The sequence below is a fragment of the Cervus canadensis genome, chromosome 10, assembly GCF_019320065.1.
Source record: "Cervus canadensis isolate Bull #8, Minnesota chromosome 10, ASM1932006v1, whole genome shotgun sequence".
NCBI lineage: Eukaryota > Metazoa > Chordata > Mammalia > Artiodactyla > Cervidae > Cervus > Cervus canadensis.
In genome coordinates, this window is record NC_057395.1 from 36936939 (window position 1) to 36964431 (window position 27493).

Consider the following 27493-nt stretch of genomic DNA (forward strand, 5'->3'; position numbering starts at 1 on the left):
GCCCGGGAGAGCTGGCCGCTGGGTCCACGGCTCACATCGCCCCTGCCTGGCTGGGCCTGCCCAACTTCAGGATACAGCAGTTAACAAAGGAAAATACGGAGGGAGCCGGATTTTCCCAGCTGCCTGAGAGGGGAAAGGAAGCTGGGCTCAGTGACTCACACAATGGCATCAAAACAATTCAAGGAACTGTCCGAGGAAGTGACCAGAATAGCCCGGTGATCGCTGCTGGGGTGGGGAAGATGGAAGCCAGGCTCTCCGCAGCGGGACGTGAAAACAAGAGGAGGGGCTTTCCCCGTGGCGGGGCAACTGCACTTTAGAAACATGTGCTGAAATGTTGTTCTGTTGACTCCCAGGCCCAGGAGGGGAAGATCTGTGGAGAGGTAGAGGGGGAGGTTATGATGCTGATGTCTCCAACTCAGGGTGCTGTGGGTGGTGGGTGCCACAGGCCACCTTGGGACCAGTCACCAAGGAAATGGGGCCCCTCCCCACTCCCAGAGCTGATATTTTATTGAGGACCGCACACCGCTGGGTGGAGCACAGGGAGGGGACCCAGCAGGGCAGCTGAGCTGACTCCGGCAGATCTCCTGCAGCGAAAGAAGTGTCCTGGGCTCAGGTCTTGTTTGCAGAGAAGCTTGAATATAGGTGCCAAGTCCTGACGCCATCATCCCCTCCCTCTGCTCTCAGAGTCCACGCCAAACACCTCTCTCAAGGGTGAAAGAGGTTCAGAGTTTTCAAGACCCAGCTAACTAAACATGGAGCCCAGGAGAGGGCAAACAGCCGTCCGCTCTCACACTCAGGATCCAAGGCTTCAAAGGGCTCCGTCGTGGTTACAAAAAGAACATGAGAGTTCTCTGTGTTTGTCTTAAAGTGAGGCCTTTAATAAACAGTCTTCTCAAAAAAAAAAAAAAAAAAACAAGTAACACACAGGGGAAACAAGCTCCTTTCTTCCTTTCAAGCATCAGTCAAAGCATCACACTCCCCTTGGCTTTGGCTTAAGTGAGTTTGGTTTCTTCGCAGAAGTTCACCGTTTATGAAATACATTCACTTTATGGACTTTGATCTCCCCACTGGCACAGCTTGAGGTGGGTTCAAAATTCTAGAGTTAAACACAACCACATGGGACCGGGGCGGGGAGGTAGTGGGAGCTCATGTCGGCGAGGGTTGGGGATTGGGGAGGGCAGAGAGACGGGGGTGGGGGTGGGAGTGGAGGGAGTGGGGTCTTCTAGGGGACCTCAGCCATACCTTCTCCTCCCCTCTGCTGCCCAGGGTGAGCCGGCCCAGCAGAGAGGAGGTGAGCAAACTGGACCCCAGGGCCACACCACACTCTGAAGATGTGACGGGAATGCCAGCTGAATTGGTTGCATCATCACTCCTCCTTCTAATCCTGTTGGACCTGGGGCACTTTGATGAAAATGCAAATCATGGAAGTTAAAAAAAAAAAGTAAAAGTCATACCTCTTAATTCTAAGAAGTCAAAAGTACAGGTATTTTAAATCTGTATGTGTGTACAGATAGGTAGGTATGTAGGTAGGTAGATGACAGAGATGATAGATAGAGAGATAGAAAGAATAGGTAAATACATGCATACCTACATACGTAGGATGGATGAAGGGTTGGTTAGGTGGTTGAATGGACAGAATGGATGGATAGATATAGATTATAGACAAATATAAAAGATGTTAGGGAGAGTGAGGGAGATATAAATTCATAGCTCACTCTGCTACCATCTTCCTGAAAGAAAATTCTCTTTCCTACATCATTTTCAGCAGCTGCTGGGGTTGCCTCTCTGACAGTCACCAACCCCCTCTTCCACACTGACGGAACTCTGGTTAATTCCAGCACCTATCTCTTCTCTGTAGGATGCAGGGTGAAACTTGATTGCTCTGAGCCAAGGTCATCCTGATGACTGGGTAGGTGTCTGGTAGGAGAGCAATTCTGGTCCGTGAGATATGACGGATGGTGAGATTGGACAATTCTGAGAAAGGCTTTTCTTCCTGAAATAAAGGGACATATGAAAAGAATACTCTCGTTTCTGACTCCAGGATGTCTGAATCTGATGCAGGGCAGTTAACTAAGGACAGCAGAGCCACAAGATGGAGAGAAGTTAAGCCTCTGATGATTTGGTGAGACTGCTGAATTAATCAACTGTTGTTGTAGTGTCCAACTCTTTGTGACCCTATGGACTGCAGCATGCCAGGCTTCCCTGTCCTTCACTATTTCCCTGAGTTTGCTTAAACTGATGTCCATTGAGTCAGTGATGCCATCCAACCATCTCATTCTCTTTTGCCCTCTTCTCCTCTTGCCCTCAATCTTTCCCAGCATCAGAGCCTTTTCCAATGAGCTGGCTCTTCATATCAGACAGCCAAAGTATTGGAGCTTCAGCTTCAGCATCAGCCCTTCCAATGATCAGCTGTTAAAGTGACCTAATTCTGGACTTCTTGTTATGGAAGAAATAAATTTATTATTTTAGTAACTTTTGGGTAATAGTAAGATAAAATATAATTCACATATTATTAAAAACGTACCATTCAATGGTTTTTAATATATTCACAGCATTTTTGCCTGGAGAATCCCATGGACAGAGGAGCCTGGCCAGATGTAGTCCATAAAGTCAAAGAGTCGAACATGACTGAAACAACTTAGCAAGCATGCACACACACACAGAGTTGTACAACCATCACCACAAATTATTGCTAGAACATTTTCACCCCCTCCCAAAGAAATCCTATAGACATTTTGGTTATAGCCTCCCAATCCTCCCATCCCCCGACCCCAGATGTAAGCATTCACTATTTTATGTCTCTCTAGAATTGTCTATTGTGGACATTTCATATCAATGGAATCATACAATAAAATGGTCTTTTGTGACTGGCTTCTTTCACTTAGCATGTTTCCAAAGTTATCTATATTGCAGCATATCTCATACAAACATATCTTTTGTTCCTTTTTATAGTTGAATAATATTCCATTGTTTATCCGTTTATCACTTGAAGGATATCTGGGTCATTTCCACCTTTTGACTATTATGAATAACGCCATTATGAATGTTCATGTACAAACTTTTATATGGTCATAGTTTTCTCATTTCTCTTGCATCTATACCTAGATGTGGAATTGCTGAGTTACTTAAGTAATTTTGAGTTGGATTACCTGTTACTTGCAGCAGAATCATCCTATTTGATACATGTTAAAGTAAATAACACAAAGAGAAAGTTCTTGGCTTCTGCACACACTCAGGTTGCCAGTTGATGGCTATACTCTCTCCTTGATGTTACCAGGAAGAGAAAATCAGGTCCAAGAGTGCTGGAGTATTTTGCATATGATCATCTTTCTGGAACATGATTTATTTTGTCTGGTTTTTGCAGTACTTGAAAAAAAAGCTGAACAATGTTCAGCTGCTGTCTCTTTTATTAAAGTGTATCAGCTCCAGAGGCTCCAGAGTTTCAGAGAACTACCATGGAACCCACTCAGTGTCTTGACTAGGGTGAACCAGTGTGACCCTTCACGATAATTGGCCAGGTTGGCTTCTAGTCACTTTGTTGAGTTCCTTTGATTTTGAAAAGTTTTGTTGACTTCAAGGGTGTTTCTAAAAGTACCAACAATTCCAAAATCATTGCACCTTTCTTCATAAGCTTTCCATTACTTATCAGTTAGGTTTAGAAGAAATTAGCTGAAAAGGGGCACAGATTTGGAAGGGAGGGGATGTGAGATTCTGAACTCCCAGGATGAAGGGATAGAGATCAAAGGAGGAAGAAAAGGGGCAAAAGCAAGCTCTGTCATTTTGAAATTTGGATTAAAATCACCTCTGACCCCAGGAATCATTCACAAACATCATATTGCCTGCCATCCTCTCTAGGTAAATTAGGTTGTATTAGATAAAAGATGCTAGATAGATGGATAGATGAACTGATAGATGAATAGATGGATGGATAGATAGACAGGTAGATCAGGCATTTCTTTTATAATAAGGTAGAGAGTAACAATACTAAATCTAGTTAGGAAAACAGAAATCATACCAAATACTCCAAATAGAGAAGTTTTAATAGCACAGGAAATTGGTGACACCTGTGTTAGGAAAGTTGAAAGAGCAAACGAGATACTAGAGGAACCCAGAAACTAATAACTTCAGAAGCCACCTAGGGAAATGAAATGGAAGAGGTGGTGTCACCAGCTATGAACTGGGATGAGGGGGCCTCATGGGGCTGTTGCTCAGGTCTCTGGAGGAAAGTCCTGTTCCACTGGTCTCCAGACACGTGGACACATGCTCCTGTCTCTCCTGCCTTCCTCTTCTACCTTCCAAATCCCCTCTGGTGCTGACCACTAACAGACCTAGTAGGAAGCTGGCAAGGGAGGCTAGGAAATGTAGTTTTCAGAGTCTCAGCCCGCAAATCACAGAGCAGTATAGAGAAGCATGGTCTCAGAGCTGACGGACAATTGATCAGTCAACACCTGTTTGGCCAGCAACAGCCAAACACAACTGTATACCTTACTGGAGGTTTCCTACAACAGTGAGGATTCGCTTCTGCCCTATCAGATGCATTAGTTCTGTCTTACAAATGAAGAGCCTCTCCCTACTGAAGGTGAAACATCAGGTCCCATCTGTTCCCTCTCCATCTCAGATTGTTATGAATTCCTCTTTGGGTTCGATTGCAATCCCACCTGAATCTCTGTAACCTGGAGTCAAACATGATAGAGTTATCCGTTGACAACAAGGCTGGTATGAAATGATGTGATGACAAATGAAGAGGAAAAGCATCACTGCTCCATCTTCCTTTCTATATGAGACACAGGCCACTGCTGATTTCTGCAACCCTTTTCTTCCCTTTCCCCACAGATAGCCAGTCTCTCTGTCAGTCCAAGTTCTATACTTTGTTTCTCCTACTTTGATTCCTAAGGGATGGAATCTTCTGTAGTCTTACTTCTTAGGTTACTAGAATTTTCCATCAACTTTTATAGTTCTTCACGGGACCAACTCTTGTTATGGGACTTCGTGCCTCTAGAGAATCCTCCACCCACAGGGTAGCAGCAGCCTCGTTTTACGCTAGGTAATCAGGATCAATCATTCCAGCCAGGGGGCAAACTCTTCTTCGCTTACTGGTTCAGTGGCATGAAAGTCCAAAGGTCCAGGTAGAGGTCCCGACTGTCAGCTTAATGGTGGCATTGTGTCCCCTGCTGGAAGCAGACATCTGTAATCAGCTAAGAACTTTAAACCAAAAGTTGCTGAGATGGGAAGGCAGTTTCTCCAGGAGATTTACTAATGATGAAAGCCAAATCCATCTTCATTCCTTGATTTCTAGACTCTTCAACTCTGGTTATGGGGGAAACCACACCAAGTCTCCATGACCACACACTGCAGAGTGGTATCCAGTGTCTCAGGTATTGTCTCTCACTTTGCACTATAACTGCCTCCTTTGAGGACCACTCTTGCAGTCTCTGAAGCCAGATGTTTCTGGGTGATGTGACACATGGGACGAGCATGTGTCATTCTAAGAGTTCACGGCTGTGCTTCTTTTGCTATGAAACGAGTTCTTTGGCAGAATCAAACTTATGAGGGACACAATGACAGCAGATAACATAGTCCCTGTGCCCATGGATGGTGATGATACAGAAGTGTTTCAGGCAAAAGGAAAACCCCATCTAAAATAAGGGCTTCCTTCCAATAGCATAAATTGCTTCTCCCTCCTTAATAGGATAGAAGGGTCCAGTGGAATCACTCTGCCTGCAGGTGGCCTCCAGGAGTGATGTCACTTCCTGTTCAGGGCTCTGCATGTGTTTCTGCTGTTGGTGGGTCAGGCACTTGGCAAACAGGCCAGCCACAGTGAGGAAAAGGCTGAGACGTGGAGAAGATGCAAGGCTCCCATCCCTGCCACCACGGCCACTCTACACATGGACCCACTGACTGAGCACTGGTGTGGCTGCAGGGAAAGCTGGCCAATGCCACAGAGCACCATCGTACATCCAATTAGCATGAGCCTCTTGTAAAGGCCACCCAGTGAGGACTCATAAAGGACAGAAACATCCCCGCACTCGGTGCTCATCCTAGGATGCCACCACACCCCTCTTCTCCAGTTTGCAGGGTCTTCAGCATTCAAAATCTTGTCAGGTGGGATGGGGGGTGGTGGGAGAAAGGGGATATATGTATACATACGGCTGATTCACTTTGATGTGCAGTAGAAACTAACATGACATTGTAAAGCAACTATACCCCAATAACAAAATTTAAAAAAAGAAAGCACGTCAGGATGTTATCTCCAAAGTGAAAGACAAGTCGCTACACTTTGTATTTCCTCCATGTAGGAGTAGCTTCTGTAGGTTCTGGAAACCATTTATATCCTACGCAGTGTATGTCGTTGTCCTAAAAGTAGAGCTCAAAGTTGAAAGGTCTGAACCTGTCATTTTTCTCTCTGGAAGTTCTCTAAGGTAGGCAGAAGTGGCCATCTGGTTTCTCAAAGCCTTGCCTTCAACAGCCACTTTGCTGCAAGCAACCACAACTAATACTAATTAATCACGATGCCACTGTATATGCACAAGTTGCCAATACCCAGTGTTTCACTGGCAAGGAGCTCAGCATTACTTTTGAGGCCAAAGATACAGGCAAATCCAGTCCATGTTCCTATCTCTGGTGTCCCCTCCTTCTGGTACCCTAAATACTCTGAGCCAGGTTCTAGTCAGGGAAAGAGAAGGCCCACCTCTATTGAAAGAGAAGGTATTTCAATGCACAGAACCCATACCTCAGGCATTGGAAGGCTGAAAGAGCAACGGAGCAGGCTCAGGCAGCCCAGGGGTTGTGCACGGCAGGAAGGAACTACCATGCAGGGCTGGGAGGAAAGGGAAGAGGTGTCGTCATCAGGCTCCAGGTGTGGGAGGAGGGGCTTATCCAAACCTCTGGGAGGGGTCTCTGTGCAGCTGGCCACCCAGCCTCTGAGGACGGGGTACCAGGCTCAGGCTTTGGAGAGCAGATCCTTTTTTTTTTTTTTTTTAATTAAAGGATAATTGCTTTACAGAATTTTGTTGTTTTCTGTCAAACCTCAATGTGAATCAGCCATAGGTATACATATATCCCCTCCCTTTTGAACTTCCCTCCCATCTCCCTCCCCATCCCACCCTTCTAGGTTGATACAGAGCCCCTGTTTGAGTTTCCTGAGCCATACAGCAAATTCCTGTTGGCTATCAACTTTATATTATTAATGTAAGTTTCCATGTTGCTCTTTCCATCCATCTCACCCTCTCCCGGAGAGCAGATCTTGAGATGGAAACTTTGCAGTTACCTGGACTTCTGAGCAGAGCATCACGGCTCACCACCTGATTTGGAGGTGGGCTTCAGACAGTGAAGAATCCATTTTCAATGCAGGAGACCTGGGTTCAGTCCCTGGGTTGGGAAGATCCCCTGGGGCAGGGAATGGTTACTCAGTCCAGTGTTCTTGCCTGGGAAATCCCATGGACAGGGGAGACTGGCGGGCTACAGTCCATGGGGTCACAAAGAGCTGGACACGACTGAGCATCTAACACTTTTTTTTCCTCCACTTGGAAGATGTTTAAACCTCTGAGAAGGAGGCTTGGTCATGACTTGGATCTCTGGGGGGAGGCACAACCCCGTGGGTACTCAGATACACTTTCCCTGTGTGGTTTTTCAACAAAACTGACCATCATAAAAACACCTGCATTAAAACGGCACGTGGAGTTTACAAAGCAATTGTACATATATTGACTCTGTTCATCTTCACAGCAGCCTTCTGAGGTCAGTGATGTCACCCACCCTCTGTAAATGAGGAAATTGAGATGTGATGGGGGAGGTTAGGCAACCTCTCACAGGCCATTCTTTCTGGCAGAACTGATGCCAGAACCCAGGCTTTCTGGCTCCAGATCCTTTGTTCTCTTGTTTCAGGGGTGAACCTGCTATCTCTCAGCTCTGAGCCCACCCCTCTAAATGGGGTAGAGCTCCCCAAACTACATTTCTCCAGCTCCCTTGCCAACTGGCTTCTTGTTGGGTTGTGCTGATTGGGGGGGTGGGGCATGGAGGGGAAATTGGCAGGTGGGAGGAAGGAGAAAGGGGCTTCCTTTCTAGTTTCCAGCTTCCATTAGTGTTGCTTCCATAGCAGCAGAGAAGGCTCCAGCTGCCCCCTCCATCCCTGATGCTAGTATCAGCCATGCTCAGAGGTACCAGAGGTACCAGCAGCAGCTAGACTTCAGTGGGTATACTCTCTCCGGGGGGTTGGGTCAACCCCCCGGGAGCATTTGAGCATCTCCAGGGTTCACCCTTGCTTGCTGGGCAGCTTTCTAGATGATTCAGGGATGTGGGCTTCTTCCATCTTCTGGCTCTCTCATTCCTTAGAGCTTTAGGAGGAGAGAGTGGAAAATCAACACCTTTCCTTGACTGCCTCACCATAGCAATGACGCAACCGCTTTCTTCAGTGAGAACTAGTCATAGGCTATCATTAGATGCAAATAGGGAGGGGCTGGGGAAACGGGTTCCTGATTGGACAGCTGCTTTCCAGAAACAGCCTGAACTATGATCTAAGAATATATGGCCATCTCTGCTGGGTTGGTTGTATCTCATTTTCTTTTTTATTTATATGATTGCTCTCTATAGAAGAGATCACTGTACATATGTACTATATGTTACATGTGTACATATGATCATCATGCATGTAGATCATATTTTCCCTAGTATATTAGTATTTGCCTTTGGATTCTATTTAGTGTGTCTCTTGCTATATAATTATTTTTAAATTGTATGTAGTCAATTATTTTAATTTTTTTTTTTTTTTTTTTTTTTTAATTTTTTATTAGTTGGAGGCTAATTACTTCACAACATTTCATTGGGTTTTGTCATACATTGATATGAATCAGCCATAATTTACACATATCCCCATCCCGATCCCCCCCCCCTCCCACCTCCCTCTCCCCACCCGATTCCTCTGGGTCTTCCCAGTGCACCAGGCCCGAGCACTTGTCTCATGCATCCCACCTGGGCTGATCTGTTTCACCATAGATAGTATACATGCTGTTCTTTTGAAATATCCCACCCTCACCTTCTCCCACAGAGTTCAATAGTCTGTTCTGTATTTCTGTGTCTCTTTTTCTGTTTTGCATATAGGGTTATCGTTACCATCTTTCTAAATTCCATATATATGTGTTAGTATGCTGTAATGTTCTTTATCTTTCTGGCTTACTTCACTCTGTATAAGGCTCCCAAGCAGTATGGTACTGCACAAAGACAGAAATATAGATCAATGGAACAGAATTAGAAAGCCCAGAGATAAATCCACGAACCTATGGACACCTTATCTTTGACAAAGGAGGCAAGGATATACAATGGAAAAAAGACAACCTCTTTAACAAGTGGTGCTGGGAAAACTGGTCAACCACTTGTAAAAGAATGAAACTAGAACACTTTCTAACACCATACACAAAATAAACTCAAAATGGATTAAAGATCTAAATGTAAGACCAGAAACTATAAAACTCCTAGAGGAGAGCATAGGCAAAACACTCTCCGACATAAATCACAGCAAGATCCTCTATGACCCACCTCCCAGAATATTGGAAATAAAAGCAAAACTAAACAAATGGGACCTAATGAAACTTCAAAGCTTTTGCACTACAAAGGAAACTATAAGCAAGGTGAAAAGACAGCCCTCAGATTGGGAGAAAATAATAGCAAATGAAGCAACAGACAAAGGATTAATCTCAAAAATATACAAGCAACTCCTGCAGCTCAATTCCAGAAAAATAAATGACCCAATCAAAAATGGGCCAAAGAACTAAACAGACATTTCTCCAAAGAAGACATACAGATGGCTAACAAACACATGAAAAGATGCTCAACATCACTCATTATTAGAGAAATGCAAATCAAAACCACAATGAGGTACCATTACACGCCAGTCAGGATGGCTGTATGTAGTCAATTATTTTAAAATTGTACATATATATTTCTATTCATACATACATAATTATATACAGTTATTATATTACACTTTTTTCTTTCATTCATTGCTTCAGTATTTTTGTCTTACTAAGAAGTTATATAATACAAGTAGTATCTTTAGTACTAATGGATAGTGACCTAGTCAGAACCGTTTATTAAATAAGTCATCCTTTCTAATATGGCTCAAAGTCCCACCTTAATGAATGCTAAGTTCCCATATATTCATAAATCTAATATCAAACTCTATTTTCTCCTACTGTTTTTAGACATGTATTCTTCCATATGAATTATGTAATGACTTTATTTAGCTCCAAAAAATGGAGACGCCATTGAAATAACATTAATATAACTTGGAATGACAGATCATTTTTTGTAATTATATCTCTCATTTAAGAATATTAACTGTCTCTTTATATAGGCTTTGTTTTATGTTCTTCAATAATATTTGACAGTTATACTCATAAGCATGCTGAGCTTTTTTAAAAATTTATTTCTAAATATGTTACTTTTTTTCTATCTATAAGTGGTATTTATAAAAAATTTAACTTCCAACTTCATATTGTTAGCATAAAGAAAAGGTATTGATTTCATAAGCTTACACTGTATCTGGCTATATTATACTATTCTTTTATTAAATCTAATATGAAGAAGTGAAAGTGTTAGTCACTCAGTCATGTCCAACTCTTTGCAACCCCATGGACTGTAGCCCAACAGGCTCTTCTATCCATGGAAATCTCCAGGCAAGAATACTGGACTGGGTAGCCATTCCTTTCTCCAGGCAATCTTCCCAACCCAGAGATCAAACCTGAGTCTCCTGCATTCCAGGCAGATTCTTTACCATCTGAGCCACCAGGGAAGCCCTAATTCAGAAAATTAAAGAGGACTTCACTTCACTTGTATTAGAATTAGGCTTTTATTAATTCTAATACGAGGACCTCTTTAATTTTCTGAATATACAGACCTAACATCTGAAATAAAGGTATTGTTGTTTCTTTTGCCTACACAACTAAGGGGTTAGCCATGACCCTCCCCCATCTATTATATTTCCATATCACAAATGATTAGGGCATTTCTCCTGGGATAAAACTTAAGATTGAATCTCTAAACAAGGTAGGCATTGTTCTTGAAAGAGATGCAGGTTCCAGCATGGACAGTAGGGTCATAGAGTGAAGGCTAGCAGGGACCAGTTAGAAAAAGGGAGGACAGGAAAGGTGGAATGACATCATCAACGACTGAAAGAGAAAAAGATACCAACACTGAATTCTATATCAAGCTCAAATATCCTTCAAGAATGAAGGCAATATAAAGTCACTTCAGGTAAAAAGGAAACAAAGGGAGAGTGAGAGAGCATTTTTAATCAGCAGCACTGGACTACAATAAAAGCTCTTTAGGATGAAGGGAAATGTAACAGGTGTGAATCTGCATAAAATGGAGAAGACTGGAAATGGGAATGATGTTAAATAAACATAAGGCTAGTTTTCCCTCTTAATTTCATAAAAATGCATATGATTGTTCAAAATAAAAGAAAAACTTTGTATTTTGGAGTGTATAATGTTTACAGTTATATTACATATAACAACTGTAGCCTAACAGATGGGGCTGGAAAGTGGGATGTATACTTGCAGAATTCTTACATTTTATGTGAACTGGCACAACATTATCTCTTAATAGATCATAGAAGTAAATGACCCAACATCAACTCCTAAAAAGTAAATCAGAAGGCAGGGTTCTTTGTACAACCTTGAAAGGTGTCAGGGTGGTAGACCATATTTCTCCTTCTCATCACCTTCATCTACTAACACTGGGCTTGACATTGTGACCTTCTTTGGTCATAGAATAGAGCAGAAGAACTAGTTTTGTGATTAGACCTTAAGACACATCGCGAGAATAACATGCTCTAGGCGGCTGCAGCCCCATAAAAGAATGAAACTTGGATCAAACCTGATTGATTCTCAGCCTGAAAGATAGCTGCCCCAATCCACCAACATACATGTGAGGGAGAAACAAATACTTGCTGTTTCAGGACACTGAGATATTACAGTTATTTATTATGCTGCAAAAGTTGACTCTAACACACTAGAACTTAAAAATGGGAACAGAAACATGTAATAAGTAAAATGGATACTGCAGAAATACAAAGAATCATAAGAGACTACTCTGAACCCTTATAAGCCAACAGATTGGGTAAGCTAGAAGAAACTGGTAAAATCACAGAAACATATAAGAATGAATCATGCAGACATAGAAAATCTAACCAGAACAATAATGAATAAGGAGACTGAATGAGTCATCAAAAACTTCTCAGCAAAGAAAGGCCTAGAAAGTTAGACATACACACACTGCTATATTTAAAGTAGATAACAAACAAGGACCTACTGTATGGCACATGGAACTCCACTCAATATTATGTGGCTGCCTGGATGGGAGGGGAGTTTAGGGGAGAATGGATACATGTATACATATGGCTAACTCCCTTCACTGTCCACCTGACACTACCAAAACACTCTTAATTGGCTATACCCAATGCAGGATAAAAAGTTAAAAAAAGAAAAAAGAAAAGTCCAGGACCAGATGGTTTCACCACTGAATTCTATCAAACATTTAAATAAGAATTAATACTAATCCTTCTCAAACTCTTTCAAAAAAATTGAACATGAAGGAATACTTCCTAACTCATCTTATGATGCCACCATTACCCTGATATCAAAGCCAGACAAGAAAACTACAAGAAAAGAAAATTACAGCCAATATCCCTCATGAACATAGATGTAAAAATCCTCAACAAAATACTAGCACACCAAATTCAACTACATATTAAAAAGATCACACACCATGATCAGGGATAACCTGAGAGGCAAGTATGTTTCAACATATGAAAGTCAATAAATATGGTGATACACCACATTAATGGAATGAAGGATAAAGAACAAACACAACATTCAAGTGGGCAGTTGGAAACAGGGACCTAGAAGACCACTCTTGGCTGATTTGGCCCAGATTTGAAGTCATGAAAGAGGATAACATCACCAGAGTCAAATGAGTGCTGCAAGGGAAAAAGATCAAAAAGAAAATCTTGAAAAACATCATTTACCAGGACAGCATACAGGTGCAGAAACCAAAGGAGGTACGGTGTCAAAATGCTGCTAAAGACTGGATGGAAAGGGGTCCAGTGGGTTTGATAGTTGGAGGCCATGCTTAACTGACCATTAAGTCAAGGTGAGGAAACGCAATGACGAACAGCAGTGCAAAGTGCACCTGGGGCAACATTTAGGGCAGCGTGTGAGACTGTGGAAGCCCGTGAGGGGCAGGGGTGGGACAGGTGCTGAGGGGAGAGCCCTTCTAGGAAAGGTTTTGTTGAGAATGGGGAGACCAGAGCAAAGCCACTGGAGAGACAGCAACTACCCAAGAGGAACAAGACGGTGGTGGGGTGGGGCAGGGAGAGCTGATGAAGTGAAGGGGTCAGGAAACCAGAAAGAGGTGGAAGTGAGAGCCAGGTGCAGCCTTAACAGCCTTGGAAAAAGAGCCGCTAGGAACTGTGGTTTGTCTTCACTGACATACTGTTCACACTTCAGAGTGTAGCTTCAGAAGTGGGGACAAGCTCCCCTGTCCCCCAGGTCTGGCATCCAGCCTTATAGCTGGAACAAAGGAGGAGGCTCTCGTGAGAGCCCTGATAACAGTGATGGTGCCTGTTCCTACCCTCCAGACATTCTGTTCATTCCAACATGACCTTTGAACAGAACATGGGACAGGTGTTATTCTCGCCAGAAGTCAGAGTGCAGGTGTAGATGTGAAATCAGAGTCACACAGCCTGGAGAAGGTGGCCATGCTTCCTGTTTGTCCCCCAGAGAGCCCCACCTTGCTCTACAAAACCTCAACGGTCACTGGATGCCCACCCTACATGCAAGCCAGAGAAAGCTTTCACAGAATGCTAGAAGTTCCAACAAAAATACTTGAACTTTCTTCAATTCCTTTCATCCGACCCTGATATTTTTCCTTGAAATTGAAACCAGCGGCTCCAAGGAGCATGGAGAAAGGGAACAGATGGACAGTGAGATAAAGGAGTTTGGATGTGCCTAAGAAATATAACAAAATCTTGAGGTATCCAAGTTTTTTCATCTGTGTGAAAAACTGCCAATCTTCCTAAATATTAGGAATTGCACTTAAACAGCCATTCCTCTGGATGATGATGATGATAAAGGTTTGCTCTGGACCAGGCACTGTGTCAATCACTTTACGTGTATTATCTCATTTGATCTTAACAAGACTTCTGTGGGGGAGGTCGGACCACCTTCTTCCTCATTTATAGATGAGGAAATCCTGGCTTGGAGTACATGAGAGACTGACCAAATTCATAAGTAGTGGAATGGCAATTTGTACTCTGGAAGAACTTGCGTGTCAAACCACCCTATGAGGCCATCTCTCAGAGATACACATACATCATTTTTTCTTAATTATATTGGAAAAAATACAAAATTAATTTGAATTTTATAAAGCCATCTCTGCATAGGTAAGGAGTACTTAGGGTATAAATAAGCTCTTGGCTTGTCTTTTCTTGTCTGCTCCTCAATGATGCATAGTGTAGATAAGTAAGTCACAAAGGCTAAAAACACTAGCTCAGTGGTTCCCCTGGCACACCACCACCCTTCTTGTCCTCAGTCTGTATGAAGGCAACTAAGAAGAAATGTGAAACATGTAAGTGGGCAAAACAGAATGCAATAGCAACTCCATGTGCTTGTCACTTCCACCCCCTTGATCACGGCACGAGGCAGCAAATGCTCAGACTTCAGAGCAACATGAATCTCTAGATCAGGACGCTCCCAGTGTATGGCCTCCAGAACCCTTGCAACACACTCACTGGGTAAACTTGTTTAAAACGCAGATTCCTGGGGTCTACCTAGACCTTCTTTCTGAATTACTTATGTATGGGCGGAGAATCTGTGGGCTTCCCAGGTGGCTCAGATGGTAAAAAGTCTGCCTGTAATGTGGGAGATTCCCTGGGTTCAATAGGTTCGATCCCTGGATCAGGCAAATCATCTAGAGAAGGGAATGGCTACCCATGCCAGCATTCTTGCCTAGAGAATTCCATGGACAGAGGAGCCTGGTGGGCTACAGTCCACAGGGTCGCAAAAGAGTTGGACATGATTGAGCCACTAACAAACCCACAAAAAACATACTTTCCAAATTTCAAGAGCTCCAGTGGCACAATCGGTTAGCAAGTGGTACTTACACAGCAGTACATGCAGAGCAATGCTGAGGTTGTGAGTTCACGCCTCCCCTGAAGAATGGCCCTTTCGGCTTCCCTAGTGGCTCAGACAGTAAAGAATCTGTCTGCAATGTAGGAGACCTGGGTTAAGGTCTGTGAGTCAGGTGTCCTTAGGCACCCAAAGTTTGGGATCCCTGCTGCCAAAGGCTTGTCCTGAGCACATCATGGCTGAAGAGACATTGAGATAAATAACGTATAGGTCAATGACAGAATGAACAATGGTAAGGGTAGGGTGCTGGTGGTGGAGTAGGACTCTTGGGTGGAAGTGCATGTTTGCTATTTCTCATCTTGTCACAGCAGCCTAACTGGGTAAAGACAAAATACCAGCTTAAGTTCACTATTTCTAGCAAAAAGGGGTTCTCAAAATGAGGAAATAAAAGAATATAATGACCAGACTTGGGAGTTAAAACAAGGGGAAAAGGAACAACTGGTTGTACAAGTAGAATTTAACAAATATTGACATTGAGAACATTGTTAAATCAATATATTAGGGGTTGGTTAAACAGACTGAAGCATTATAAGGGGAACCAATAGGAAAAATGAAAACACATCTATGAACCTTCCAAATTACTAAGAGAATAAAACATAACATAAAATAATACATAGAAATAATGTAACATAAAACTATATAAAAAAGAAAGGAAAATAAAGCTAAAGTACAGAAGCAGAAGATAAAAAATTAAAACCAATTACATCTGTTATAAGAACAAGCATAAATAGATCTTTAACCTAAAAAAGCACCCCCACAATAGCTTAAAGCAACTTACTTAACTATGTAGTACACAAAAAGAGCAGTATCTAAAATAAATTGAACCCAAAATATTAAAAATAAAAGGATGGGCAGATACTGCAACAAAAGCAAGTGGATATTTTAACTTTAATAGGAGATGAGGCTAACTCAAGACAAAAAGCACTAAATGAAACCAAGGAGGCAATTTATGATGATTAAGGGAATGACTCAAAATGAGGCTATAATTGACCATTGTTTAAGGACAAAATGACAACAAAACAGCAACAACAAAGACAATAAAGCAGAAACACAGCAGAAAACATTTTATATACGCCTAGAATAACCAAGGAAGAATAAATAAAAATACAATAATAATAGGATAATTTAAATAATTCTTTTCAGTCCTGGAAGTTCTAATGGGCAAAATGGCGAGGATCCAAACCCAATTAACAATAAGGTTGAACACATACACACACACACACACACAACACACACACATCTATACATATGCATATACAATTTACATATATATACATAGACATACATATGACTTTGTACCCTGAAAACAGAGAATCACTATTTTCTAAGAACTGATGGAATAAAAATGGGCCTCATTATCTCCAAGGCTACAAAATTAGAAATGAACTAACAATTAGAGGAAACTCATAAAAATCTCCTAGCTACCTGTTACTTTTTTATCTTATTTAAGCAATTTTTGTAGAAATCACAACTAAAATAGCAGAAGTTAAAGAAAATAGCTATAACAAAAATATTTAGGGCAAGATAGCAGATCAGATAACTTGAAAACAAATCCACAAACACAAAAAATCTAATAAGAATATATCAAATGTATATATTTTTTCAGATATGAAGCTGAGTACACAAACTTAAGGTAAATTCCAGGGCCTAACCTGAAGAAGCCTCTGAATATCATAGCAGTGAATGCAATGGAGGGTAGAGAATAGAATTTTAGACTCAGTTATCAAGGAATCCCACAAATAAGATGAGGAGTTGGAAATACCACTCCCACATAAAATTAGAATTCTTCAGGACTGAAAAAAAATCTGAAATGTGCTCACAAACACAGGTGAACAACGAGGAATATTATCTCTCTTAGCTTGTTTGACTGGATAGAAAAATAATGTTTCCCTAAGATTTTGTAAACCATAGGCCTCCTCTCATGCAGATTTGAGATTGGAAACAATAGCACATTCATAGTCTGTGTTGTCTAAGATTAGAAATTAACATAAAATGTTATCTTGGGTCATTGATAAACCCTGAAGCATCTGACAGAAAGAAATCTATAATCTCTCCCTAGGAAGAAGCTCACAAGCCAGACAATACATTATTTTCATACATAAAGGTCTCCCAAATTCTCACTATTTGCTATAATATAAATTGAAAATAAACAAATGCAACAGGAGAAGAAATATATGGCTTATAAAGGAACAATAATTTGGCTAAAATTATTCTTCTCAGTGGCAGTTATATAGCTCAGACACGCTGAGGGTAAATAACGGTCAACCTAGAATTCTATACCTAATTAAATTTTCATACAAGAATGCTAAAGATATTCCCATATAGAAAAAGACTAAGAGAGTGAGTGACTAACAGATCCTTCAAAAGAGACAATGACATCACCTCCACATGAACCCTGAATACAGCTTCATACACAGGGGATTAGTAAGAGAGAGCTGATCCACCAAAACTCTCTCACACATTAAGTATTATGAAGTACTCATTAAGTATTACCTACCGAAGTATTGATGCTTTTGAACTGTGCTGTTGGAAAGACTCTTGAGAGTCCCTTGGACTGCAAGGATATCCAACCAATTCATCCCAAAGGAAATCAGTCTTGAATATTCATTGGAAGGACTGAGGCTGAAGCTGAAACTCCAATACTTTGGCCACCTGATGTGAAGAGCTGACTCATTTGAAAAGACCCTGATGCTGGGAAAGATGGAAGGTGGGAGGAGAAGGGGATGACAGAGGATAAGATGGTTGGATGGCATCACCAATTCAATGGGTATGAGTCTGAGTAAACTCCAGGAGTTGGTGATGGACAGGGAGGCCTGGCGTGCTGCAGTCCATGGGGTCACAGAGTCGGACATGACTGAGTGACTGAACTGAACTGAACCTATATTCTTCCTTCAGGAAGATCTAACTAAGACACAGCCTGGGTAAGGAATAAAAACAGTCTTCCACTGAATCTTTTATTTTCTGGAGTAAATAGCACCATTCTCCCCCCTACACCCTCCCCCCTCCCCCCCCCACAAAAAAAAAAGGTAAACCAAAGGCTAGGGCAATGGTTCTCAATCATGGCTGAACGTTAAAATCACCTAAGAAGCTTTAGAAGCCTTGTGATGCCTGTTTGACCCTAGAGATTATGATGAATCAATCTGAGGTATCTGAATTTGTGTGTGTCTTTGCACATGCTTTATCTTGATAAGATATCTTATCTTAGGGAGAGTCATAGATAATTAGCTAAACTACCACAGAATCCTGACCCACAGAAACTTGAGATAACACATGTTTATTGTTTTATTTCACTCTGTTTCGAGTTATTTGTTACATAAATAGATAAATAACATATTGAGTATTTGTAATACAAGGTACTTGTGTATTTTATATCAGACTTTGGTCTAAAGAATTTGTGTCCTCTCTGAATCCTTTGTCCATACTTGATGATACTTCCCAAAGAAAGGCAATGCCAAAGAATGCTCAAACTACCACACAGTCACACTCATCTCTCATGCTAGTAAAGTAATGCTCAAAATTCTCCAAGTCAGTCTTCAACAATACATGAACTGTGAACTTCCAGATGTTCAAGCTGGATTTATAAAAGGCAGAGGAACCAGAGATCAAATTGCCAACATCAGCTGGATCATCAGAAAAGCAAGAGAGTTCCAGAAAAACATCTACTTCTTCTTTATTGACTATGCCAAAGCTTTTGACTGTGTGGATCACCACAAACTGTGGAAAATTCTGAAAGAGATGGGAATACCAGACCACCTGACCTACCTCTTGAGAAACCTGTATGCAGGTCAGGAAGCAATAGTTAGAACTGGACAGGGAACAACAGACTGGTTCCAAATAGGAAAAGGAGTATGTCAAGGCTGTATATTGTCACCCTGCTATTTAACTTATATGCAGAGTACATCATGAGAAACGCTGGGCTGGATGAAGCACAAGCTGGAATCAAGATTGTAGGGAGAAATATCAATAACCTCAGATATGCAGATGGCACCACCCTTATGACAGAAAGTGAAGAAGAACTTAAGAGCCTCTTGATGAAAGTGAAAGAGGAGAGTGGAAAAAGTTGGCTTAAAATTCAACATTCAGAAAACTAAATGCATCTGGTGATGCATCCGGTCACATCACTTCATGGCAAATAGATTGGAAACAGTAGAAACAGTGACAGACTTTATTTTTTGGGGCTCCAAAATCACTGCAGATGATGAATGCAGCCATGAAATTAAAAGATGCTTACGCCGTGGAAGAAAAGTTTTGACCAATTTAGATAGCGTATTAAAATGCAGAGACATTACTTTGCCAACAAAGGTCCATCTAGTCAAGGCTATGGTTTTCCAGTAGTCATGTATGGATGTGAGAGTTGGACTATAAAGAAAGCTGATCACTAAAGAATCAATGCTTTTGAACTGTGGTGTTGGAGAAGACTCTTGAGAGTCCCTTGGACTACAAGGAGAGCCAACCAGTTCATCCTGAAGGAAATCAGTCCTGAATATTCATTGGAAGGACTGATGCTAAAGCTGAAACTCCAATAATTTGGCCACCTGATGTGAAGAACTGACCCATTTGAAAAGACCCTGATGCTGGGAAAGATTGAAGGTGGGAGGAGAAGAGGACGACAGATGAGATGGTTGGATGGCATCACCGACTCAATGGACATGAGTTTGAATAAACTCTGGGAGTTGGTGATGGACAGGGAGGCCTGGCGTGCTGCAGTCCATGGGGTCACAAAGAATTGGACACGACTGAGTAACTGAACTGACGATACTTGACATACTAAAGAAAGATCAATGACTCCCTGAGCTCCAGCTCTATGGCTGCTTGGCCAACATCTCTGGTTTTACCATTTCCTTTCTGTCATCTTTATAAAGGTATAATAATTCTTGCCCTGCTTTTCATAGTTACCATAGCCACCAGGTGAGATTATACAGGTGAAAACATTTCCAGCAGGTGAAGTACTGAATGTAAAACAGACAGGTTTAAGAAGTCAGACTCATCTCTGTTGTCATTGTTCTGTTCCTTTAAATAATCTATTCCTTGCACAGTCTCAACTGGGTTTTCATAGCTTCAGAAATGACTGATTGCAACTGTGTACCACCTGGCGAGGCTAAAAGCAACACTGATCTACTGATAGCTCCATGTTTTCAAAGAGTCCTTTCCTCTTCCAAGGAGTTGGCTGTCAGACTACATCCTGGCAGGTGGAGATGAGCACTTCCTTCCGTGAATTGGGGTGGGGCCAAAGCAGAATTCTTTCCTTACGTTACAACTGAAGTCTCTTCTCTGTTAAGTAGACAAAGAAAGTACCTCATGACTTCCTGTGTTCTATTCTCCAGGGTCTCATCCTTGTCAGGAAATACTGAATTTAGAGAGGAAATGTGTTTGCTAAAATAGAAATAATAATTAAGTCATGTAAATCAAAATAACAAGATATGTATGGGTTTTCTTTAAAAAAAAACAACCTAAAGTCCAGTGAAACAAATCTAAATATAATCATATGAATATCTGAATGAGGTCAGTTAATTAACAAGAATTTGTCAAACAACATGTGTCCAGATGTTTTTGTGCTAGTCAAGTACTGCTCTGCCTTCTGTGAAATGTGTACAGTGGATTTGTGATACTTTACTGATCAAAATCAGGATTCCATTAGAAAACAATCTCAGTAAGCAGCATATAGTATATTTGCAAAAAAAAAGAAAAACACAAGAATGATCAATTTGATAAGTGAGTAGAAACAGGATGGGAGGAAGGGGTGAATGTCAGTCATCTTGGAGTATACTTCTTTTTATCTTTTAGATTTTTGAACCATATAAATGTTTTATATATTCAAAATGACCCCAAAATTAAATCCAAATGGATTTTTTAAACTCTAAAATTGAATACAAACAGAAGCAAGTAACCTTAAATACGTATCAAGTTGATAAAATAGCCACCCTTGAAAAGTAACTCTTTCAAGTAACTTTTCATTATAAGGAGCTTCTGATTCTGACTAATCTAAGTCACTTTTATCTCTGACATCTATAATGGAGTATATTCTAAGGTAAAAAGAATGACCAAGAAAGCTGAAACTTTACTGACTAGATTTGTTGGTAGTTCTAATACTGGTATTTATAATGATTAATTGTGTATCATCGTCACTGAGTGGATCTTTGAGAACGTTTTTGGATGAAATCAAGACTTGATTGGTAGGACTTCCCTGGTGGCCCAGTGGTTGGGAATCCACCTGTCAATGCAGGGGACACAGTTTGGGAAGATTCCATGTTCCGAGGGGCAACTAAGCCTGCTCACGGTAACTATTGAAGCCTGTGCCCCCTAGACCTCATGCTCTGCAACAAGAGAAGCTGCAGCAGTGGGAAGCCCACTCATCGCAATGAAGAGTAGCCCCCGCTCTCTGCAACTAAAGGAAGCCCGCGCAGCAGTGAGGACTCAGCACAGCTAAACGTTAATTTATTTTTAAAAAAGATTTCACTGGTAGACTGAGTAAAGCAGATGGCTTTCCCTAATGGGTGGGTGAGTCTCCAATTCATTGAGGACTTGAACAAAAAAGCTGATTCTTTTCTCAGTTAAAAGGGACCCTCTTTTGCCTGGTGGCCTACAAGCTGGGACATGATTTTTTCCTTATAGGAAATCTCAGAGAGAGAGGAAGAGCTATTGGTTCTGTTTCTCTAGAGGAACCCTGACCAATACAGTATTATAATTCTAAAACAATTTTATTTTTATTCTGGATAAGGCAAATAAGTAAATATATGAATCTTCTTAAGAAATAAAAGTTTCTCTTTAAGAAAAAAAGACATGAAAATATAAAAGAAGATAAAGGCCTTATCTTATGACATTTGTATGGGAAACTCATTAAGGACTCATGAGTACTTTGAAAACATCTCCCAGCTTTTTTCAGTGAAATGACTATGAGCAGTATGAGCACTGAGTTCAGTAGCAGTGAGCACACCTGGTACCCAGATTTTGGTTTCTAAATGTTGTTCCCCATTTTGAGAAACTAGGGTGCCCAGGGGAAATGGTTGATTTCAGATCCGGGTCAGAAAAGACATAAGATGAGTCTGGGACTGTTCGTGCCAGAAAACAAAGTGGTGATCAGATTCATAGGGTCACGTAAAAAGGCTATGGGTCCCAAAGAAAGGGGCTCCCACTGGTGAAATTTAGGGCAACCTGGGCATTGGAAAAATGATGGTCATTGTTTTAACAAATTAAAATTGCAAAAATTGTGAATTTATACAAAAAGGAGGGAGGATGGGGAGGGAGTGAGACAGAGAGAAATGGAGGTGGAGAGAGAGAAAGCGTGTTTTTCTTTTTTTTTTTTAACAGAGTGCCAGCTAATAAATATAGAATAGATTATACAATTCGAAAAAATCATCAACGTTCAGTCCCAATATAATAATTCAAACAGGCAGGGATCATCATGGATACTTAAATTGTTGGACAAAATATTGCTAATGATGTACTATCCTCACAATTCCAAAGTATTCACCTTCCCGATTATTTATCATTTTGAAAAAGAAAACTATTATCTACACAGTGGAAGGGTTCTGGTGGCTACAACCTTGGCAAAAAAGAGGAAAAAAAAAACTATTTTAGGACAATCTAACATCCTATGTCTCTTGTAATGAAATAGTAAGTTCTCAACACGACCTATGTAATATTCTTCAGAGAACTATTTAACCTGAATTGAATCATACATTTAGTCTTTATTCCAAGTTACAGCAAAAAGCACCAGCAATAACCAGGAATAAAAGAAACACTATCAAGAGGACACAGATCAGTCTAGAAGGTAGAATGTTTTACAAGGAGACTGGCCTGCACTTGTCAGAAAATACAGTGTCACAAAGACATAAAACAAGTCATCAAACATATGATACAGGTGTTGCATCATAAAGAAACCGAAGAGTGGTAACAGCCAGGTACAAGGCTTGACTCTTAATAGGATCCTGAATTGAACGGAAGAGTACAGACTACATATAAGGTGATATAATGAAATACTGTTCATTTTATCAGGTAGGACAATGACATCAGAGTCATGCAGAGGAATATTCCAAGGAGACTCATGAGGAAGTATTTAGAGGTGAGCCAGTGTGGGTGACTGCAATTTATTTCAAATAGCTCAGCCAGAAAGGCTAATATATGTATATTAAATCCAGAGAAAAAAGGGGGAGGGACAGAGGCAGGACAGAACAAGCAAATGGGGCAGAATTGATGGATCTGGGTCAGGAGTAAATAGGTTCATTTTTTTTTCCCCATTGTTCCGTATGCTTGAAAAATTTCAAAATAAGAAGTTGAGGGGAAAGTATTGGTGATAATAATACCGTTGAAAAATCAAATTAAGTTGCTGCAGGAAAGAGAAATGATTGATCTGTGTTTTTAGATAAGAATAGAAACTTCCCCCACAGCTAGGGAGGAACACCGCGCCACCCTCAAGTTCACCCTGTGATTCTGCTCACCTCATTAATTTAAAAGGGCAAACCTGATCCACGTCCTTGCAAGCACTCACTACAAAAGCAAGGCGTCCTTTTTCAGGGCAGCCAAGGGTCCAGGGAGGCAAAGCTGGCAGAGTGAGAGGACCTTCTTTTTTTTTTTTTTTCCAGAACAAAGAGCTGGGAGGGACGCAAATAGGATTTGCCTTTGGGAGGCGGAGCAGGCATATGTCAACTGCACAATCAGGAAGAGAAAGGCAGCAAAGTGAGTGAAGGAATAGGAAAGTGGGGCTGAGATGTGGGCTCTGAGATGGAAGCTGAAAATAATTTGATGCACTCGAGTGATGTTTCCCAACTTCCGGGAGAGAGTTTTGGCTTTTCCTTTTTTCTTTGACTATTGTTAAGGGAAGACTTTCTGTGATCTCTCAAGCGAGTTCTGATTACTTCCCCTGCCTCCACCCCTTCCCCCACATACCTGGTTATCTCCACGACCTCTTCTCCCCGTCCCCCCTCCGTGACACTCAGAGAAACACTTGGCAGCTAGTTTCCTGGTACCTATTTGGTTTTCCAGGGTCAGCCTCTCCCCAAGGAGCCTCTTCTATTACCAGGGATTTGAAAGCACCACTCACAATGCTAAGAGACTTCCAAACAGCCACAGAGAATCGTGGCTTCACAGCATGAACTGGAAGCACATGTTTTTCAAATTCACTGCTACATAGACTATTTTTAATTTACTACAGGCAAAAAAAAATCAATAACTTTGAAAGGGTGTGGTCAATGCTAGCTGGGTTAAAATATATACATATGCTGCTTTCCTCATTCTTGGTGAGAGTCCCTAGATTTTTATTTCTGTGCAATGAAGGGTAGATAAGACTTGTGGATGCCCATTGAGGGGCCCCCCAGCATGGAGAACAGGCCAGGGTACCCTGACACTTCATTTCTTCCCATGGAGTCTGTTCAAAATATCTTCTACTGCAACTTTTCATAAACTTATCTTCTCAAAGAGTCAGATTATAGATGTATTGAGCTCAAGCATAAGATAGTTGTTTTTTTCCTTATTACTTATTTTATTTTTAAAATTAATTTTTATTGGAGTATAACTGACTCATTAGAAAAGACCCTGATGCTGGGGAAGATTGAAGGCAGGAGTAGAAGGGGATGACAGAGGGTGAGATGGTTGGATGGCATCACCAACTCAATGGACCTGAGTTTGAGTAAGCTACAGGAGTTGGTGATGGACAGGGAAACCTGGCGTGCTGCAGTCCATGGGGTCGCAAAGAGTTGGACACGACCGAGTGACTGAACTGAACTGATGGCTGATTTACAATGTATTAACTCCATGTGTGCAGCAAAGCGAGGCAGTTGTACATACACATATATCCACTCTTTCTAGATTCTTTGCCCGTGTAGGTGATTACAGAGTACTGAGTACAGGTCCCTATATAGTAGGTCCTTATTAGCTGTGTGTGCGTGCTAAGGTGTTTCAGTTGTGTCTGACTCTTTGAGACGCTGTGGACTGTAGCCTGCCAGGCTCCTCTGTCTCTGTCCACAGGATTTACCAGACAAGCATACTGGTGTGGGTTGCCATTTCCTTTGCCAGGGGATTTTCCCGACCCAGGGATTGAACCCGTGTCTCTTACGTCTCCTGCATTGGCAGGTAGGTTCTTTACCACTAGCGCCACCAGGGAAGCCCCTTATTAGTTATCTATTTTATATATACAGTAGTGTGTATGTGTCAATCCTAATCTAAGATAGTTGTTTTTGCATAATCCAACAGGTACCCATGTCCCCAAAAGTCCCAAGTGTCCGATGGATACTACATTTATACACACTCAATACAACTGAAAACACTTTATTCTCCTTTTCCTCCTGGGGACTTGGCTTTGTGGGAGGGGTATTAGTTGGATGAGACCACAAGCTGGCTAATTCTACTTCCCTTTTCACACTGACTACAAAGACATTCAGAGCCAAATTTGAAATCCACCTCTGCCAGTGTGAACAAAATCTTATGCCCTGCCTTTGGGGCACTAGTCTTTCTGCCTTATGATGTATGAGGGGCTTCCCTGATAGCTCAGTTGGTAAAGAATCTGCCTGCAATGCAGAAGACCCCAGTTCAATTCCTGGGTCTGGAAGATCCACTGGAGAAGGGATGGGCTACCCACTCCAGTATTCTTGGGCTTCCTTTGTGGCTCAGCTGGTAAAGAATCCACCTGCAATGTGGGAGACCTGAGTTCGATCCCTGGGTTGGGAAGATCTCCTGAAGAAGGGAAAGGGTACCCACTCCAGTATTCTGGCCTGGAGAATACCATGGACTGTATAGTCCATCAAGTCGAAAAGAGTTAGACACGACTGAGTGACTTTCATTTCACTTATGATGTATTACTTTATATTGGTTGTCGTTCTGTAAGTTGCCTTGAATTCTTCTTGGATGACGAGGCACGTTCAGGATGAAGAGAACACTGGCTGAACCCAGACCCTAGCAGAGGCTGTTCAGGCTTCAGGATGCTCTCAATGTGTGGTGGGCCCCAAGATGGGGCTTGCCCGTAATCAGGGACCATTTACTTAAGAGCACCAGGCCTGGACCCTCCAGGAACAGCAAATCCCTGGAGAGCAGTTCTCAGTTGGCAAAGCCAATACATAAAGCCGCCGTTTTGGTTTCTTACAAAACACAAGGCGCATTAGGGAAGGAGGTGGTGCTGTAGCCCAGCCCCCACCCCCAGCCCCAGCTACACTGCAGACCTCTCCAGGATGCACAGATTAGAACGCTGAGAGCAGTAGGAACTCATTGTGCTTGATACGCATTAAGCGCATATACTTTTAACAATCCTGCAATGGGACACTACTATCCTACTTATAAAAAAGACTGAGTCTTATAGAAATTGTTGCCCAAGGTCACATAGCTGCAAGAAAAAGGCAAAGCAAGACTTAAAACCTGGTGGGACTGATTCAAAATCCTGGGTCCTTGCAGCCAACTGCCTGTCCACCCCTCTGTTTCCCCATATGTCACATGTGTGAATGTCATGTCTTTGATCGCTGAAAAGGCTACTACATGATGTCTCTAAAGTATGTTAATTCGTTGGAGGAAAAGAACCTTAAAAACATAAAGCCATGTGGATTGAGGCTAAAGAACACTAGATGACTGCCTGGTTGGATTTTGGAGCCTTCCCCTGTGAAGATTAGGGAGCAAATGTCAAAGAACAGATCTTGCTCTCTGGCGTCCGTGTATGTCACAAGCAATCATAGAAAGTCTAGAGAAGTCCTGCAGATTTCTGTAATCACAGCATTTAAGCGTTGCAGAGGGGCTTGCCAGCAGGGTGGCCACAGCACCAGCGCCCTGCCCTATCAATGGGCCCTGAGCACAGGCAGAAGCAGGGCACGGAGGGCCCTCTCTTCCTCCTCAGGAGCCACGGTTCCCGGCCTGGACTGCTGACACTGCATCGACCAGTGGATGAAACGCTCCGAGCTCCCTGGGACCTCCAGTGAACCTGCTTCAGCACTTTTGCTTTATATTTCCTAGGTCCCTTGGAACAGTCCTAGGAGGTGTGTCCTGAGATGTTTATCGTCCTCTCCAAAGAGAATCTGTATGCAATTTATTTTTTAATAGAGTTTTTTCTTTGGGGACCCTTTCTTCCTTCTACTGATATTACTGACACTGGTCCCTTTAAATTCTCCTCTATTCCCAGCCCTCCTCCATTACCAGACTCCAGAGTTTTCTCTTTTTGGAACATTGGGATACCTGCCTGTGCCCAAACTCCTTCCCTGGCTTTGACTTCCAAGTAGTTCCAGTTTACTTAAGTCATTACTTGTGAGAAGGCCTCTTGACTTCCCTAGAGAGCTGGACCTCTGCTCTGGAGCTCTGCTATAGCGCCCTGTGGTTCTTATGCTTTCATCCCTGTGTAA

At 41.9% G+C, this 27493-nt stretch overlaps 1 long non-coding RNA gene across 2 annotated transcripts; it reads right to left on the bottom strand.

The window, feature by feature from the left end:
• Positions 1 to 858: 858 nt before the first annotated feature.
• On the bottom strand, positions 859 to 24141 carry LOC122448226. 2 transcript variants are annotated; one of them, XR_006271548.1, is made up of 3 exons: positions 24069 to 24141; positions 1716 to 1993; positions 859 to 1401 (listed from the first exon to the last, which is right to left on the bottom strand). It is a non-coding gene; the product is annotated as an uncharacterized LOC122448226 (long non-coding RNA). The 2 variants fall into 2 exon arrangements; XR_006271547.1 differs by lacking the exon at positions 24069 to 24141 and adding an exon at positions 23621 to 23730.
• Between the last annotated feature and the right edge of the window lie 3352 nt (positions 24142 to 27493).